Below are 18648 nucleotides of genomic sequence, written 5' to 3' on the forward strand. Positions count from 1 at the left end.
AGCAGAAGAACTGGATGTTCGCTTTCAACCGGAAAAAAAGAATTGTTCTGTGACATTGACAAGACCAAAATAATGATACTGTATCCAGTTCTTCAAAAGATGGTACGGAGTCATTTACAGAGAAAGCAAAAGAAAAAAGCAATCCAAGGTTTGAGGAGAGGGCTTTGCAATGAGAGACTGCAAACTCCTGGTCTTTTTAATTGAGCAAACAGGAAACAAATTATTTGATTATGCTAATTTCAGAGGAGAAAATCATTGGTACTTGAGGGCTTTTCAGCCTAGTGGAAAAGACTCAACTACATTCTGTGTCTGCAAACAGAAGCTGAACATAAAAACTACAAGTCAAGTCACACATCAATAAATGCCTCCATTTTGGAAGAACACAGAGGTCCTATTTAAGTCTTTGGAGTTCTGGGCTGACCTCGGTTTTGAATAGCCCCCACTTTAAGTCAGAGCAGTTTTGCCAGTGTTTTCGTTTTCAGCATCCTTTCTTGGGCTGCCTGTTGGCTTCCCTTCAGCCACAGGTTTCATTCCAACTCCCCTTCCCTTTGCTGTTATCATCCCCTCCATTCCCAGACTAATTTCTTTCATGCAGCGCAGTAGCAGGATTTGCAAAAGAACGATTGTAGGGTTGCTTACTGTGCCAAGACACCGGACATCTTCGTCTTGCAACAATGTTCTGTCTGTTGTGAGCTGCCAGAACAGCATAAAATCTCTTTGATATTCACAGAGACAGTAAGCCAATTCTTCCATTATTTTATTTATTTATTCAAGTTAAACTATTGTGGGTCAAAAGACTTCCCTTCCATAACTTCAATATTGCAGCTTGAGCATTGTTCTTATTGCTGTTATTCACTTAGACCTCCATCAAGTTACATTTTCTTGATAAGTGAGCATTTAAAGCAAGCATGTCCTTGTTGCAGACCCTTTTGGTTGCAACAGTAGAGGGATGCTACCCTAAAATTGTTCCTCAAAGGTATTAATAATTCATCAAGTACTGCCAAATAGGTTTCCAACTTTTTCAAGTTAAGAGTAGAAAAATGAACTCTTACTAATTTTGCTAATGTACTTGTTGTACTTGCTAATGGACCTTGTGCACTAAGAGGACTTAACACCTCCAGTAGCATTTCCCCTGAAATGAATTCAGTTCATTGTTTCCAAGTTACTTTAAATAAGAGTCTGTAATGCCTATACTGTTCTGTGTAATAATGCTCACATTGTGATCTGATAGCTGATGCTGTAAACCATTAAGATCATAAAAGTTTGCGCAGGCACTTCAAGCATCCAACATGGGATTTCACAATGTTTAAATAGGGATTAGGTAATTACTGCTTCCTGTAGCAGAGAAAGAGAAGCAACATTGTACTTTGAACATAAATAGCCAGTTTTTAGTCACAGCATTTCAAGAATATTATTTCTGCTTTGTTAAACTGGAAAGCTAAGTATAAATGTGTTTGAAAACTTGTCCAGTTCACAGGCAGCACCAGTACTGGGGGAAAAATTGAGAACTGAGTCACTTTATACTGGAAAATCTGAGTTAATGGATGATGTCAAGTACATCCACATCCTTTTGGAGAGGAAGATTCAGATGGACTCGCCATATTTTTGTTATTTTTATAGTTTTGTCACAGACCGTGACAAATTGAGAATCACAGGTAATACCTGGTAGGAAACATTTAAAGAAAATGTAATGAGGGTTAGAAGCACTTTAGAAAGTGGTATTCAAATTCAGATCTTGTCCAAGTGGAGCAATGATTTTAGCTGGGTATCATTCTGCACAACTCTGTACTACTCTACACAATTGTGTACTACTCTACACATACACTTTTCTGTACATGCATGAGTAAAAAGAGTGCATTGTTTGGGGAAGTTAAGAGTAAATTAAGGCAATATATTTCTGTAAATAAAAGAAATACTGGACAAATACATAAGACACTGGTTTCTTCCTATTGTGCTTAGCTGTGGTGGGACATCAGAGAGAAAGCATGCCAGCTTCTAACAGCATGCTTCTAATTGAAGTACAGGCCAGTTGGGGAGAGTCTGCAAGTAAAAAGGGTGTATTTGGGAAGATTATTTGTTGCAGAGAAAACTGAGGGAAAGAATAATATATAATAGTTAAAGATTATCACAAAGTTGTTAATAAACTGTCCTCAATAACCATTGGATTGGAGAATTAGTGCAAGGTTTAAACTGTAAGAGTGAAGACAAGAGGGGCTAGGTATTAAAAAAGGTTCTTTTAGTTTTTAGTGAAAGCACTGGAATGGGCTACAAGTGAGGGGGAAGGTGAAATCTTCAGAAGTTTCTAACAGGTTTATAAGGTGCACAGGATCCTGCCATTCTGATTGCCTCTGTGGGTGAGAGCAAGTATCACTGCTCTGCCTCCAGCCCCCATCATCTACACCCAAGCTGACCTCATAAATGACCTCCCCTGCAGTTTTTCCATTGCTTCATAAGCAATCCCATATTTCAAGGCAGGTTTACATACAGGTAGCTTAGTCAAAGGCCATCACCAGTTCAAGAGGGATGGGAGACAAAACTAGAGCTCAATGACAATACCTCCTCTCTGCTGAATCTTTCAACACGGTAATTCAAGCCAGATATTTGGAGGGGTTTGCAAAGCTTGTGTTTAGAGGGATGATTCAATCTTCACAGATCTCTGCTCCCACCCCCTGTTATTCACAGATGATGTTTATAAGCTTTATTGGAAATAAGACTGACATTTGTTCAAAGCCCTTTATTGCAGTTCCCCTTGCAGCAGGACAACTTTATTCCTTGCACCTGCTGCTTCCTGGGCCATGCCCAGGTCTGTGTGGGCTCCGCTACTCAGGATGAGGCCATGGCTCAATTCCTGTCACAGAGGGGCACTGACAGAGTCCCAACCTAGGTGCATCTTCTGGGGCAGCATCCCTGAGCAAGAACAGTGGGGGCAGCAGCTCCAGGCATTATCTTCTTGGAAACATAGAATCATAAAGGTTGGCCTCCTAGATCATCTGGTCCAACCATGACCCTACTACCAATGTCACCCACTCAACCATGTCCTTAAGCACCACATCCAACCTTTCCTTGAACACCCCCAAGGACAGTGGTACCACCACCTCCCTTTGCAACCCATCCCAATGCCTGGCTGCTCTTTCAAAGTATCTCCTCATTTCCAACCTGATCTTCCCCTGTTGCAACTTGAGGCCATTCCCTCTAGTCAGTCTTATCACTAGTTACCTATGAGAAGAGGCTGACCCCCAGCTCCCCACACTCCTCTTTCAGGTACCAGTAGATAGCAAGGAGGTCTGCCCTGAGCCTCCTCTGCTCCAGACTAAACAACCCCCACTTCCTCAGCCACTTCTCACAGGACTTGTGTTCCTTCACCAGCTTCATAGCCCTTGGAGCCTGGGACATGTTCCAGGGCCTCAATGTCCTTCTTGTAGAGAAAAGCAGCAGAGCTTGGCCACTGCTCTTCCCCTGCCCACCATTTCTGCCTGTCTTCCTTCTCAGGCTCAGCCCCTTCCATGACAGACTGGCCACAAGCCCGTCCCTGCACCTGTTGTTGGAAGAACAGAGCAAGTCTTATGTACAGACCCACGAGAACAGGAGGGGCAGTGCCAAAGAGCTAGGTACATTCAAAGCTTTTGATGCCATTCCCAGTTTCTCTTTCTCCCCCCCTCACTCTCCTGATCACAAGGCAACCTGGGACTTCCATTACCCCTTCATTTCTTCCTGCTTCTGCCAGGTTCTGATATTTCAGGAGTCATTTGCTCATCAACTTTCAGAATTTTTCCAGAGGTTCACATTGCTAACTGCAGCTTTTTACTGAGTTGCTCCTACTGGTTGTATTTAATATGGTATACACGTGCATGTCCTTCCATCAGGGCTGCTCCCCATCTGTTTAAGCTCTGTGCAAACAATACAAGTATTTGTTTGCTCATTACAACTTACACTGCTTTCCTGCACTTTTGTTACCAGAGATTCCCAGTATCATCACAAACACAGTAAAGATGAACAAATGCTAAGAGGAACAAAAATAAAATATTCAGGATTTGCCAGGAGACAATATTAGAGTATCAGTATTAGAGTGTCTTCTTTTCATGTAAGAGATTTTTAAAATAACATCCATGTGCATTAAAACCTACCTGCAGTCAAATAACCAGTGCACAGGATGGAACATGAATGATGTTCACTGTTCTAAGAAGCTGCTAAGATAGACAAAACCCAAAGGAGTCATTGTTTCCCCTCTACACTCTGCTCCAGAGGCCTTCCTTTTTTTTGCTCCTACCTACAGGAGCAAATGCTGAGGTGAGTAAGAAAAGCTATCCAAAGCAGGCAGCATGACGGGGATCACACAGTTGGGGCCATATCAAGAAGTAAGAGAGAATCAAATCAAGATCACAGAGCTGCAATGGGTGAAAATCTGCATGTTATCTTCAATTTCACAATAGTTGGCAACTGTATACATGGGATAATAATACAGAAACTGGAAGGTAAAGAAAAATATTGAAAGGCTTAACTTTGTCTTTCTTTGGGATCGATCTTAGTGAGATGTTGGGCACCTTCTGTGGTCTTCATTAATGCTTGGAGCTCATAAAAATGAACAGCTCCCAACATGAATGCATATCTCAGACACAGATGCTTATTCCTGTTCCTTATCTGGACAAGAAGTTTAATGGACACAAAGACAATCTCACCTACATGTCCTAGCATCTCCAACAACAAATGGCAAAGAAGGGAGCAGTGGACCTGCTGTGACTGAGAAAAGGGCATTCTCTTCTGAAGCAGTGACATCCATCCATCCCTGCAAAGCCTAAAGGAATTCTTGAGGATTTGTCATCCTACTGTTGAGGAGAGCTGCCTTGTGGAAAGGGCTGTGGCTACAGGCTGCATTTACCCCCAGGGCATGACTACAGCCATATGTTTAGCACTTTCAGAGCAGACATAATTTGGAGGGGAGGGGGAGAAGGAAATATGAACTATGTAATCACTGCACAGATAAACAACTGTTAATAAACTCCATAAGAATTGAAATTGCAATAGTTATTTGAGTATATAATTGACACTATGAATAAGACTAAGCAGATTATCTGCTGAAGTAATGTATATTTTCCCATCAAACCAATCAGTGCTGAATAATGAGTAGCATAATATATCTGGGTAAATATAAGCACTTCTTGTTTCTCTAAGATGACAACTAACTAATCAACACACATTCAAACCAAAGTATAAGTACGATTAAAAAAAACCACACAGATAATATGGATTCATTTGAAAAACTTAACCATTTGATTAGAGGCACTGGCATGATCTTTCCTAGTTACTCCCTTCTAGGATGGCAAATACATCTATCTGCAGAAAAAAGGCATTAAGTGATTGGAGGATAGATCAGAAGAAGATTCAGTTTTTAGCATAGCATTTTAAAATGCTTTAATTATGCTGTAATTAACAACCCCACATATTAAATTTACAACTATAAAATCTAACAAGGTGAATTATAGCAACCCACCCTTCAGAGCAGTACACCCTACTTTATGGATGCTCACCTCATTTAATTTGGTTGAAATAGGTGCTCCCTTTATCTACGAGGACAGACAGGTGGTGAGGCTCTCCCACTGAGTGCTGAACACCTGCCAACACATGCGAGGACACATTTAGAGACAGCAAATAGCTCAGAAGTGATTCACTGTGTTCCTACCAGCAAAACAAGAGAGCTCATTTGCTTCCAGTCTGGCAGGAACAAATACCACGCTCTTGGAAAGCTAGAAAATAAAGCTGGGTCCTGAGATGCGGGACCCAGTTTCACCAGTATTACACTGGGGTGGCTGTGCAAACCCCCAGCAGTTATTGGGGGGGGACTCTTTTTTCCTTTGGAGTTCTTTCCTGGTTTATTCCATAGCTCTGAATAAAATGGGCCACTAGAGCAGAGATTAAGAGGGTTTGTACAGGACTGTGGTGGCAAGAAACATTTTGTCCTATAGTTGTGCAAACAGTCTTCTTAGAAACTAAATTACTGTGGTCACTACAGGCTGTTTAATCCAGTTTGGGAGGAGGAATGGCTCCCTGGCTTTGTCAACATGTCACTTCTCTAAAGCAGCTGCAAGATGTCTTTTTGCCATGGATGTTACACCAGTGCCCAGAGTCACTGAAAACAGAACCAAAAACCTCTGACAGCTCTGCTGGTAACAGCTCTGTAGTCCAAGCTGGTTGCCCCTCTGACAGTTCCCAAATCTGTTCCACGTGGTTTCCAAGTGCTTCCAAGTCTAGCTGGAGACCAGTAACCAACTGTGTACCCAGGGGGCCAGTACTGGGCCCTGTCCTGATTAACATCTTCATTAATTGCCTGGATGGTGGGGCAGAGTACACCCTCAACAGGTCTGCAGATGACACAAGACCAAGGAGAGTGGCTGATACAGCATAGAGGTGTGTGGCCTTCCAGAGGGACCTGGACAGGCTGAGGAGATGACAGGGACTTCATGAAGTTCAGCAAGTGGAAGCACAAGGCCCTGCCCCTGGGGAGGAACAACCCCACGCACCAGCACATGCTGGGGGCACCCAGCTGGAAAGCAGCTCTGCATGGAAGAACCTGAGGATCCTGGTAGACACCAAGTTAAACCCAAGCGAACAAAGTGCCCGTGCCACAAAGGAGGTTAATGGTTTCCTGGGCTGCATCAGGGGTGTAGCAGTGCTCTCTTCCATGGTGCTCTGCAAAGAGGAGAGATGAGCTGGTGAGGCTTCATGTGAACATACCTGCTCAAAGGACAATCTGATGTTCCTTGGTACAAAACTTACTCCACAGTCTTAGCAGCTGTCTGGAAATTCCATAAGTTTCCTGTTAACAAGTACCTGTGCTGCACATAGTTCATTTGCACAGTTTAACAGCGTTTACTTCCAATAGTCCCTATTCTGATCCTCCTAAACAGTTACTGTATGTTACCTGACAGGCTGTGTGATCATGATAAATGACAATAGCAAAGAAGCTATCTTTTTTTCCTAGGAAGAAGGAATAATCTAACAGCTCAGGTGAAAAAAATCTTAGCCACACAATCTTAGGCAAGTGCTCATCATTTCATTATGGAACAAGGATAAACTTAGATTTCAGTGTGCACAGATATTTTCCATGGGAGAAATCCTAGGGAAAGAACCCACTGAAACCTGATGAAGTGTCAATGAATAAAAAGTTATTCCTTGGTAAGTTACTCCTGAAGATGATAGCGTTATCTTGTTCTTTGATAAAACAACTAACATTGGGTCAAACGAAATAAAATTAGTTAGAAACTTAAGTATGTTACTGCACAGCAGTCAAGGTCTCCTGGTACTGATGATCATAGACATGTTAATAAACCACTCATTATGCATAGCTTTTAAATTCAATGCCAGCGTTATTTTGCTTACACCCTTACTACCACCTCTGTAAAGTTACCTTCATAATTAATTTCTGCATGAAGGGCAATTCATTTCACTCATATTAAGCAATTTTACATCTTATGAGAAATAACCCAATGCCCTGTTCCTCAGCATACTTTCCATCAAGTATTTATGTGCAACTGGAGCCACTTTGTCTCCCTCTCTCCCCCCTCTCAGCAGATCTTTGCAAAGACCTCAACAGCAGTTGATGCTTTTGTTCCTGTTGCAGACTTGTCCACTTTCTGGTGCTTGCACTACCTCCGTTTTCACTACATAATTAGGGTCAGATGCTAGTTCCTTGAATTAAAGAGCATTTGAGCTCTCCTTCCAACAAGCCCTTCTACTCTCTTCTTGCAAAACAAAGCTGTCACATGCATTCTTTAGGTGGTGTTGGATTACATTACACCACTTGACCACACTCGCTGTGCTAAGATAATTATGCCAGGTATTTTGCTGATAAAAATCACCATGGCATTAATGTATGCTGTAGAGCTCTGTTAACTCATGACAGTAGAAAATCAGGTACTTTGTAAGAATTTAGGGCCAGAGACAATGCTCAAAGTTGACATAAAGGTTCTCACCAGGTTAACTAGCATTTCTGGAAGTCCTTCAACAAGACAGAAGTAAAGGGACCAAGGAATAAACAAGTTTACTTCCATAAGTTAACAGACAAATTCTCCCACTTACCCAGCTGTTCATTATCATCCTACAAAAATCAGCATCCTTATCAAGTTTTCACTTTGCAGGTGTGCCATACCACAGGGCAGCTCCTCCAGTATCCTCAAGCACCATTACTGGCAACACAATGAACAGAGAAATTATACAATGAATCAAACCCATTCGCTTGGGCTAGAAATTCCAAGAGGTTTGTAAAGGGATGGTCAGGAGAAACATAAAATGTTCATTGTTTACTGAAATAGACTACGATATTGACTTTAAAATGACTTGATTTACCCCATTTAAATGAAATGAAGTTTGCATATTGCTTGGATGGCACCACATGCTATTTCTTTCACCAGAAGCAGTGTGTAGCATGGTATCATTCCACCAGTGTGTTCACTTTGTACACTGATCCTACACTACAGCTTAGTAAAGTGGATGGCAAATCATACAACAGCCACATCTCTGGAGCTGATCAAAAGATTTGGGGGATTAATCACGCTTTTTAACTAACTTTCTTCATGTACTGCATACGAAGTGTTTTTCATCATCATAAAATGCAATCAAACCGCATGAAAACACTGTTCTAATGCAAAAATGAAGGAAGCCTCAGAAAAAAAATACTACATCATACAAAAACAGAATGCAACAATCTGGCAAATCTGTGTTCTCTCAAGGTGAATTGTTTTGTCAGCTGAGTGCTTGAAATGCTATCTAATGTCTCTGTGGAACTGGCTGAAAGAAACAACAGATGTCTCAGATTTTTGCCTTTCATGTCCTATTAAAATCAAAAGATTGAAAGGCAAACAAGGGGTTAATCATCATTTTCCTCTCCCTGGAACAAGTTCCTGTGAACACCGCCTACAATATGAGGTGACAGTAACTGGAAGATAACTGAAAGACAAAAAGCAATTTAGATAAAGATGAGCATTAATAAACCAAAGGTTTCACTGACAACACTATTCCCAAGGATAAAAGATAGAAAATAGCAGAGAAATTCTGCTTCATTCAGAGGAACAGCTTGCCGTGCCACTGCTGCCTTCAGCATAGCCATCTTGCATCATTCCCCCCAAAGCATTCAGCTGAGACATTCAGGCAATGCTCATGATCTGACTTGTGCTGGGTAATTCTGACTCGACTGTCTCATTCAGACCTGCAGCTGTGGCCTCTGATCCAAATCCCTGATCTGCAGGGATGGGAAAGGTGTTACAAAGTTGGTCTAGAGCTACTTTGAGCTCCTAGTTCAAAGCTTTCAGCAGAACTTTCCAATACCATCACCTGTCTCCACCTCATACTTGCATCAGCTCCCCACACTGTCTTGTATGCAAAACTGCAACATTTGCCCTTGTTAATTACATGCTAAACAGGAAATATTAAAATCTATTTCCCATTGCTATGGTAGCCACTTAAACTTGGCTCTAGGAGCCAAAACAACTGCTCCATCCCTTATTCTATTATTTTCTCCTTCTGTTCCTGAATGAAGATGGATATGTAATTTGCATTGGCTATGCAGAGCAGTTCCTGATGAACACACAAAGTGCAACCCAAGCAGCATTTCCAATCCCATAGTACAAATCTGGGAAAAAAAAAGAGTGAGTGAGCACACCGGTGGGATCAGAAGTCCTAGCAGTGCCCCCTGTGCGTGTCCCTGTGCGCTTGGCATCGTGTTCCTGCTGGCAGGCAGTGTGTTGCAGGATGCGCTGCGCTGTCCCGCGCACAATTCCCACGGTGGCTCCTTCAAGCTGCTGTTTCCATCGCCATCCTCCCCATCGCTCGTGCTGCTGCTGCACATCCGTAGGCAAAGGGCCAAGTGTTAAACTCTGAATCATCGCTGGCTTCGTACAGAAGTGCTCGACAAAACGTTAGAGAAAAGCAGCCGGTGCAGGAGATCAGCCTGTTCTGCAGTAAAAGCCACTTAAAGAAGACGTGCAGAAGTCCAGCTGAGATGCTAAATAACAATCACACTGGTTTTGCATTCCTGAGCTGAAATTCTGTAGAGGAGTTCACACAAAATGGCTTAGCTTTGATCTTACAAATGTTATTCTTCAAATAAAGAAGCTGAAGAGACAACATTTCTTTCCCTGGCTGTTTTCATTTAAGGCCTAGATCCAAAGGTGGCGACACCTTGGGCTGTGCTGCGCTAAGTGCCTCTGAACACTGACAAAACAGTCTTTAAACCATTCAGTGAATGATCTCATAGGTAGTGCCAAGGGCTATAGACACTGAAAAAGGTTTGGTTAGTGGATGGTGTACTCCAGCAAACTTTTACAGAAGGCTAACCTGGGGACTGTCATTAAGCAGGGCTTCAGAAAAATTAAAATATACATACTCCTTAAGAAGACAGCACCATGTTTACATAAAAATATCTGTGCATGCTTTCAGACTACATGAAAAGCAGGTCTCCTAATGTCAGGTACATGTCATTGTAAGGGCCAGTATGCCTTTGCTTATAGCATTGCCAAAAATACAATGATTTAGACTCAAGATTTCAGTGGCAAGTTTCTGCCTGAAGGTGTATTTTGGGATTATTTCGGTGTTTATATTGCCACTTATTTTGGATACCTTAAAGAAATATCATCCCCTGGTTGAGAAGCTCTAGCATCTCACCCTTGCTCTTAAACACTAGCCAGGGATGCCTGCAGTATTCAGGAGATGCTTTGGCCACAGTTTGGCTTTACTATTCCTGTCTGCCTATCCTTCCTCCAGGTTTTAATATGCTAAAACTTTTAAAATAGCATCCAGATATATAACCTAAGCATTACCCAACTTTGAAGTGCTTAGAAATTTGTTGCCACAGCAAGCCTGGCTTGTCTTACCTTATCTGTACACTTGAGGATGCAGCCTTTGTTACATTATCCCATTTTTCCCTGTGGGACATGCCTTATTCCTTCCTCTGCCATAATTAACATTAGCCCTGTCCATCTTATTGCAGGAACTGGAAGATGTACAATTAAATACAAAGCCTATAAGAGGTAGTTAATGCAACATGCTATTAAAGACTTTTTTTTAAGCTAAGTTTACTGTTTGTTATCTAAGACCTTTACATTGTTTGCTGACAATACAGTTCCATTTTCTACATTGAATGTAGATTTTTTTTTTTTTCAGGAATACAAGAAGGTAAGGTCTAACTAAGCATGGTTTTACAGTAAAAGTTAAAAACATTTGTCCTCATAGTGGTAAGCAGTTGTACATGTGAATTAAAAACAAAACCGAGTACATCAGGTGTTACAATTTTTTGCACTTTTCAAAACAAAGCATGCCAGCTCAGCAGTCCCAGGCAGAATAAGAAAGCACCACCTGGCTACTTACAGAAAACCCATCCTGCTTCCTAATACACCAGGAAGAAATACTAGGGGCAGATCAATCCTACAAGAGCCACTTGAGCCTGAGCATGATGCCACAGAGCCCTGGTGTTGCAGAGCTACCTTTGAGCAAAAAAACCACAGCATCAGCCAAGCAGGTAGCACCCTGGCTATGGTAGGAAAGAGCCCCATTTCTCACCGCAGGCTACCCTGTAGGACTACTCTCAGGAATGGTGCTCCGTGCTCTTCTGTACATGCTGATCCACAGCTTCAGCATGTTTTCATTTTCCATTTGGATTTTTAGGTATTTCTGAGACATCTTCACACTCAGTAGGCAAGCAGCTTGTATTCCCATCAACTCTAAACCACTCAGGAAGGGTAGCCAGAGCATGGGGTAATAGCCACATGCCCTCTTATGTTTGATGTAGTAACGCACATCTGCAAAGCTGTCCCTGCTGTGAGAGGCTTGCACAGCTCAGTAACACTGGCAGAGCTGTTCTGGTCTCTGCCAGGAGGAAACAAAAATCCAGTAGGATGAGCTTTCCCATGGCTTTCATTTCTGGAGCATCCAGTTAGCGAAAAGCCCTAAAGATGGTGATCTCTGGAAAAAGCTGAGCATTTATCCACCCAAAGTCAGCTAAGGCCTCTAGGTGGTATTCTAAGACAAACACAAAATTGCTGCCCTTTCAAGGAGACCGAGTTAGGTGCTCAGCATTGCAAATAAAAGATTTGGGTCTGAGCGCCCTTAACAAAGGATCTAATCTTGGCAGTTCCTCGGGGGAGCAGGAATTTGCAGTGGCAGGTGCAGGAAAAAGGAAGCAAAGGGGGAGCACAGCCAAGGGGGCATTAACCCCTCTGTTAGCCTGGGCTGGTGCAACACGCATTCCTGTCTCGTGGCAGGGTTACAGCTGCAAGTTTGAGCAGGGGGAGATGCAGAGCTGCCTCATTCCCTGCTGTCACTGCAGTCAGGCTGTCCTTCCTCATGGCCATCCTACAGGCTGTGCTACACCCCCTGGTCCAGCTCCAGGAGCTTCGCAGACTAGCTGGTGGAATAGGCCTAGCATTCCCCTTCCTGACCTACAGCCACAACAGCTTTTGCTAAAAACCCTTCTGCTACTCCCAGCAAACACGAGCACACCTTCACACATGCCTGTCTGGAAACAGAACAGCCAAGGACAGGCAGTCTTCAGTGAACAGCAGATTTCTTTGGAACAAATGCTTGGCAAAAAACACTTATATTTTACTTCCATCAAAAATGATGTCTCTTTAACTAGCATGTGCTTATCAAGCTAGTACAGAAGGCATTCTGGTGCAGTTGGTAAAAAAAAAAAACAGGCATTTGTGTACTGTGTGGGACACAGTCCAGCTTGAGTAGCTGGTGTGAACAGCATGTTCTGCCCCATCAAAGCAGCACTCATCTTGCACAGAGGAACTAGCAGTATTTTATGGAAGTAAGGGCAGATCCTCCAACCCAGCCTGCTGGCAGGAAGAGGCTGGGAACAAAGGCAGCGTGCTGAGGTGAGAGGCACTGCCTGTCCCGGAGTGCTGCTGCCGCTGCTCTCAGAGCTCCCCTCCCTGCAGGCTCTGGTGTAAGCACCACAGTCTGTGAGAAATCTGAAGCCCATCCAGATCTGATCAAGTCCTTGACACACACACACTGGTGAGCTAGTCCCTATTCTTACTTTTGCTGAAGAAACATGGACTGTACTCAAAAACCACTACAAATTCTGTTCCAGCGTCAACTCGTATATACAAGTCAGCAGCACAGACAGATGTTGCCTTTCAGCCTTTCTAGAGTTTTGTTATTTACACTAGCAAATAAACCTGGACCCAGTCTGAGCTAGTAATCTAAAGATGAACAGTTTGGCATTTGAATGTTCATCTCATCTTACATGCCCACCCTTTGGAGCTGGGACAGGGATTTCCCACCTGGAATTGCTCAGGGCTGCATTCAGTAACCAGTCACTTGTGTTATAATGGCACCTATCCAGCTCTAGCTAAACCCTACACTCATCCTAGCTGCCATACAGATGTCTGGAGATGGTTTATACCAATTAAACCTCTCCAGCCTCATCCACCTCCAAAAAAGTCGGCTTCAATAGATAATGCAAATAGAAACTGGTAGAAAGGAAGTGCTACCTGTACTGTCATTAGACAGCCTCTGATGCTGTCTTTCTGTCTCCTGTTGCCTATCAGCAGCCCTTGGGCTCAAGGCTCTGGGCCTTTTGTCCTTGCTTTGGCACACTCAACATGTGGGATTCATCACCCTCCTAAGGGTAGCATCTGCTTTTAGCTATGCAGGAATTCTATAAACCATTGTTATCATTGCTCCAAGAGAGGAGAGCTATCGGCATGAATCACAGGGATGAACTGAAAGAAGACTTTTCAGGATTAATAGGTCTGAAATGTTTCTGACAGATCAGTTAAAAGATGCATTAAGGCAGAGTATAACTCTCATCTAGCCCAAGAATTTCTTTTCTTTCCTTGACTTCTACCCATTGGAGCAAATCCAGAGCCACTAAGTCAGCTTGTTGACACACCAGGGCAGGAGTAACTGAAAAACACTAGTAAAAATACATCATAAAAGCTCTGCAATAAAATTCTCTATCTTAACTCAAGATCACTGATATTTACAACAGTCATTCTTCATCATTGTTTCATAGAGTTGCTCAGTATTCCAGGGAGCCAGGAACCACAGACATTTTATTCTTATTCAAGATACAAGTGCATCTCTATGGCCATTAACTTGGAGAACTATAGCCAGGGAACAAAAATCGGCTCTACCTTCCACTAAACGAAAATAACCAAGATAACTGTAGTAATAGTGACAGTGCTATTGAAATGCTAGTATTATAACAAGAACAATTGCCTTTCCACTTAGTTATGATACAGTTCAGGAGAGAATTTAAGTGATGAGAGGGGTATTAATAAAGGGCAGTTTCTGTATCAAAGCCCCCAGACTGCCTTCCTAGGAGCAGGGAGAGACCCCAAATTACCTTGACTAAGATTGTTGTGTGCCTCCTCTGCTATCAGCAGGTGCTCATACACAGCCAAGACTGCAGCATTTCATTTGCCTTCACTCAAACAATACAGTCAAGCTTGAGATGGTCAAGCTGTCGATGCTTCATCTCCCCTAAATAAGACCACTTATCCTATGCAGCAAGTTTACTTTTATGTCATTATGGAATCCCTGGACACTTACAAGTATGAAGACTGCATTGACTAATGCTTCAGCCAATATTCTGTGTATAGAGTTCAAAGTTAACTGCATGACTGATTCATGCTGAAGGAGGACAGCCTATTATCCATCCTGGGAATAAGTGTAGGTGCTGCATAAACACACTTAGCTGCCAAATACAAACTGGATTATGGTTTTATTCTTATATAAATAAAACCAACTCTCTCCCATAATGGTAAACAGGAACAATATTTAAAGGACCTAAAGTAGGTGATGAGCAGTCTCAACCATTTTACAAAAGCAAATGTAATAATAGAAGAAGAGAGGGGTCTTATAAAAATATTATAATGAAAATGGCATTCAGAAATCCATTAGCAAGTGACTGTGCTTCATCACAGCACTAGGAAAGTATTTTAAATGTAAGCAAAGATCTTTGCTTTTAAAATCCTTAATGAAGATGTAAAGTACTAAAAGCCACTGGGAAGTCTTAAAAATGAAAACAAGACCTTGTAACAAAGCTAACACCTTGGTTCATAATGGATTACAAGTCAATACTGTTGTTCTTGCCTACATTACTGCAGATGAACATTATCTGAGTGAATGATACTATAAAACTCACCTACATTTCTTTCCTTGGCCTCCTTATTTCTAGTAAAATTTGCTTCATTTATTGATCTCTTATGGGTACCATAGCAATGGATGAAACAGGACCATTTAAACTGCTTTTATTAAGATAAACAAAATGCATACTCAGTGTTCTCAGTGAATACTCAGAACACTAAGAACACAAAATAGGCACTGAAAAAAATGTAAAGAGTACTTGCAGAGGATTGGCTTTTGAAACCTAGATAGTCTGCACTTTTGGCAGGAAATGCAGTGTTAATTTCTAGAGGCAAAACCCAAACCATTTTGCAAGAGAAAGTTGGGGCTTACTAGGTGCAGAAACTCCCACTGGGGCAAAGGGATCCTGTATCCTATAGCAACATCAGAAGTTTAGGTGGTGAAGGCACTGCCACTTAAATACTTCAAATCTTGCAGCAAGAGGAAGCTTTTTCCCCAGTGACTTACAATTCAGACAAAACCTGTGATTTTTGGTATGGTTGCTTTTTTTTTTTTGACAACTGCTCACTTTCTGTCATTTTGTTGTCAAGTATGGCTATATCGGGGTGTGTTGTGCAACCACTGGAGCTCTGAGGCATGCAAAGGGCAGTTTATAACAGCAGAGCTTCACTTTGAACAACTCATTCAGTAGCACATTGTTTACTCTGTCACAATAAGGAAAAGAAAATTCCCTGGAAGTTTACAATTACAGGAAGAATAGCTTCAGAGGAAGTGGTATCTGAGAAAGGAGGGACCCACATTTTTAAAAGCATGCATCATTTACTTCCAGGTTTGTGTTGCATTTGAGTCTATTTATTTACTGATGCAAGGACACTATCTCAGATTCTCTGGACTACTTGCAGGTATGCTCAGGCTGCAGTATATTGCACCACTAGGCAAATTAGAACAACAGTCATACAAACAGCAACCAAAAATTAATGACATCGTTAAACCTGAGCCACAGGACATTTACAATAGCAAATAAAATCCCTGAAAATAATCAGCTCTAGAAGAGCCTACATGGTCTTACCTTTGGCTGTCATTCCATCAGAAGTCTGATATACCTCTGGCCTCCCAGGTCACTTTCTGATACAAGCAGCATCTGTTCTTATTTTGCACTTTGAGTAGGTATGCAAGTAGTTCAGCCTCCTTGCACTTGTTTGCAGTGCAGAAAAGGTTAATATCCAGCCCAAATTAATGTTTTTGAGCTCCAAATTATCTTAGATACAACTAGGTACACATTTCTGAGGTGAGAGAAGCCAATGTAAGAGCACACAGCTGCAGAAAGGATAAGTAATTTTCTTCCTTATTCTTGAAGAAAAAGAAAAGCCAAAGTCTCAAGTGTAACAAAGTTGATGAATTGTGGCATTAAAGAAGTGGATCTTGCACATGAATACAAGAGATTGCAGCAGGCATTCAATGTTAGGTAGCTACTGTTTATGCACTTCACAACTTAACAAATAGCAAAACAATGTATAGGCACTGACTTCGTAAGTTAGCATAATGATTTCATACACCATAGCTATTATAAAGCAATGCACCATTTGCTTTGTTTTCTGTCAATGTCCAGCAGTAACTGGTCAGTTATTGATCTCTTTCTGCACAGGAGGAAAGTTAACAGAAATCTTACCTGGGAGTCAGGCATATGACTCATTTTTAAATGGTTGGTAAAAAGTCCTCAAGTGAGCTATGTAAGCCTCACGAATGTTAGCGTGTTGCATTTCTTTAGAGATATGAATTAGTTCAGTTAATTTTTGCCATTCGAAGTTTACTGCACCATTTACCACACCACGTTACTTTAACAGCTCAGATTCTGAAGTCAGGATAGGCAGAAAATTCCTTTTTTTCCCCTCAAGACAAAGCTCTTTATACATAGACACTCTGACCTGATCCTCTACTGCACAGGGAGCCTGAGCTAAAAGACAACATCCAGGATGCCCTTTTCAGCCCTATGCATCATCTCACACCATGCCTTTCATACACTTATTAAGCTTCCTTTTAGGACCAGGTAAGTGCTGCTTGTTCTTACCCTGATTACAAGGCTGCACAGATGCTAAGCCAGTGGTTAGAAGGTATCTAACTAGCTATTCATTGTACCAACCTCACCTTGTAGCTTAAGCAGCTTTTTTCCCTTGAGGCTCCTTTCCATGCATACATGCGAAGAGCAGTAGTTTCCCCTTTCCCATTCTCATTTTGATAGGATGAGCAAACAAAGCTTTTAGTCTCTCTGAATCATAGGCTCCCTGTTCACCAAGCATCTTTTTAGCCCTCTGCTTACTTGTCACACTCCCCTACTCCTCCTTCACAGCACACAATCAGTTCCTTCCTTAGCAGGAAAACACAGCTTAAGTACACTTCCTTCCATTCACTCTACATAGGCACCATGACCAGCAAGTGCCTGGCAGGAGGTGCCCTAAGCTTGACTCAAATACTTGGGTGTAAACACCTCTGTGCTATTAGGGTCACGGTGGCATGAAGTACAGGCCCTCTCTTTTACTTTCATACTTAGTTTCCAGAAAGGTACTGCTTGCTTAGGACCTCTGCTCAGGGGAAAGAGGCCTTCCAGTTCTCCACATCTGGGGCCTCACTACAATCCTTTCCAGAGCCCACTCTCCAGATGCCATGCAGTTTAATTCTGCAAGGATTCACAGCAGTCAGTAGTAGAAAGTTTGCATTTTTTATACAAAACAGCTTATTTAAGATAAACTGCAATGTATAAAAGACTAAGGAGCCATAAACAATCCCAGTAGTTAAGATAAAAATTAAGACCAAAATACACCTACCAGTGACACAAAGGGATACAGAAATCAGCCAAAAACACAGGACACCAACCAGGGAGATGCTCAAACCAAGCTGAGACAAACCAAATGAAAATAGGCCCCTCTGTGGGGCTGCTTTAAATACAGTCATGGCACTCAGCAGAGTAACCACAGGTGTAGCTAGGAGCCAAGGAAAGATCTTGCTTCCCCATAATTGCCAGGTGGCCTCTGGTGAGACAGATTAGGTTCCAGCCCAGGTGCCTGATGCTCATCAGCTCAAGCAGGTGACCACCTGAGATCAGCGTGGCCCTGACAGCTTTCAGAGCCCCGCTTCTAGAGCACCCTATCTGCCTTTTCCCTTGAACTCTCTACTTCACACTACTTGCTTTTTTTTTTTTTTTTTTTTTTTTTTGTTTGTTTGTTTGTTTGTTTGTTTGTTTCATTCTCCTCACAAACTGAACAGGGCAGTGTTTTGGGGGTATACAGTTACTCACTTTTCTAAGACAGTTCAGTCAGTTGTTGATGGCTTCTAATGATTGCCGCTGATGAATTTGTTACAGAGTCTGTATCTATACTGATAAACAAAAGAGGTCCAGGGGGATATCAGCATCCTCAAGGACAAGGGACTCAGACTTGCTTAGGGCCCATTCCCTCTTGATAGGCTGACTTGGCACCTCACTGGGGGTGGCTCTGGGCACCTCCTAGGCATGAGTAAAGAGACTCAAGAAGGCTAACACCGTGTGTGTGTGTGCAGCTGTATGCA

The 18648-nt window shown here is 42.2% G+C and overlaps 1 long non-coding RNA gene across 1 annotated transcript; it reads right to left on the bottom strand.

Moving 5' to 3' along the window:
• Window positions 1-1305: 1305 nt before the first annotated feature.
• Window positions 1306-18000, bottom strand: LOC113843978 (uncharacterized). Its single transcript, XR_003498036.3, has 5 exons — window positions 17910-18000; window positions 8074-8180; window positions 6516-6684; window positions 5526-5609; window positions 1306-5331 (listed from the first exon to the last, which is right to left on the bottom strand). It is a non-coding gene; the product is annotated as an uncharacterized lncRNA (long non-coding RNA).
• Window positions 18001-18648: the final 648 nt, after the last annotated feature.

Source organism: Anas platyrhynchos, chromosome 6 (genome assembly GCF_047663525.1).
Source record: "Anas platyrhynchos isolate ZD024472 breed Pekin duck chromosome 6, IASCAAS_PekinDuck_T2T, whole genome shotgun sequence".
NCBI lineage: Eukaryota > Metazoa > Chordata > Aves > Anseriformes > Anatidae > Anas > Anas platyrhynchos.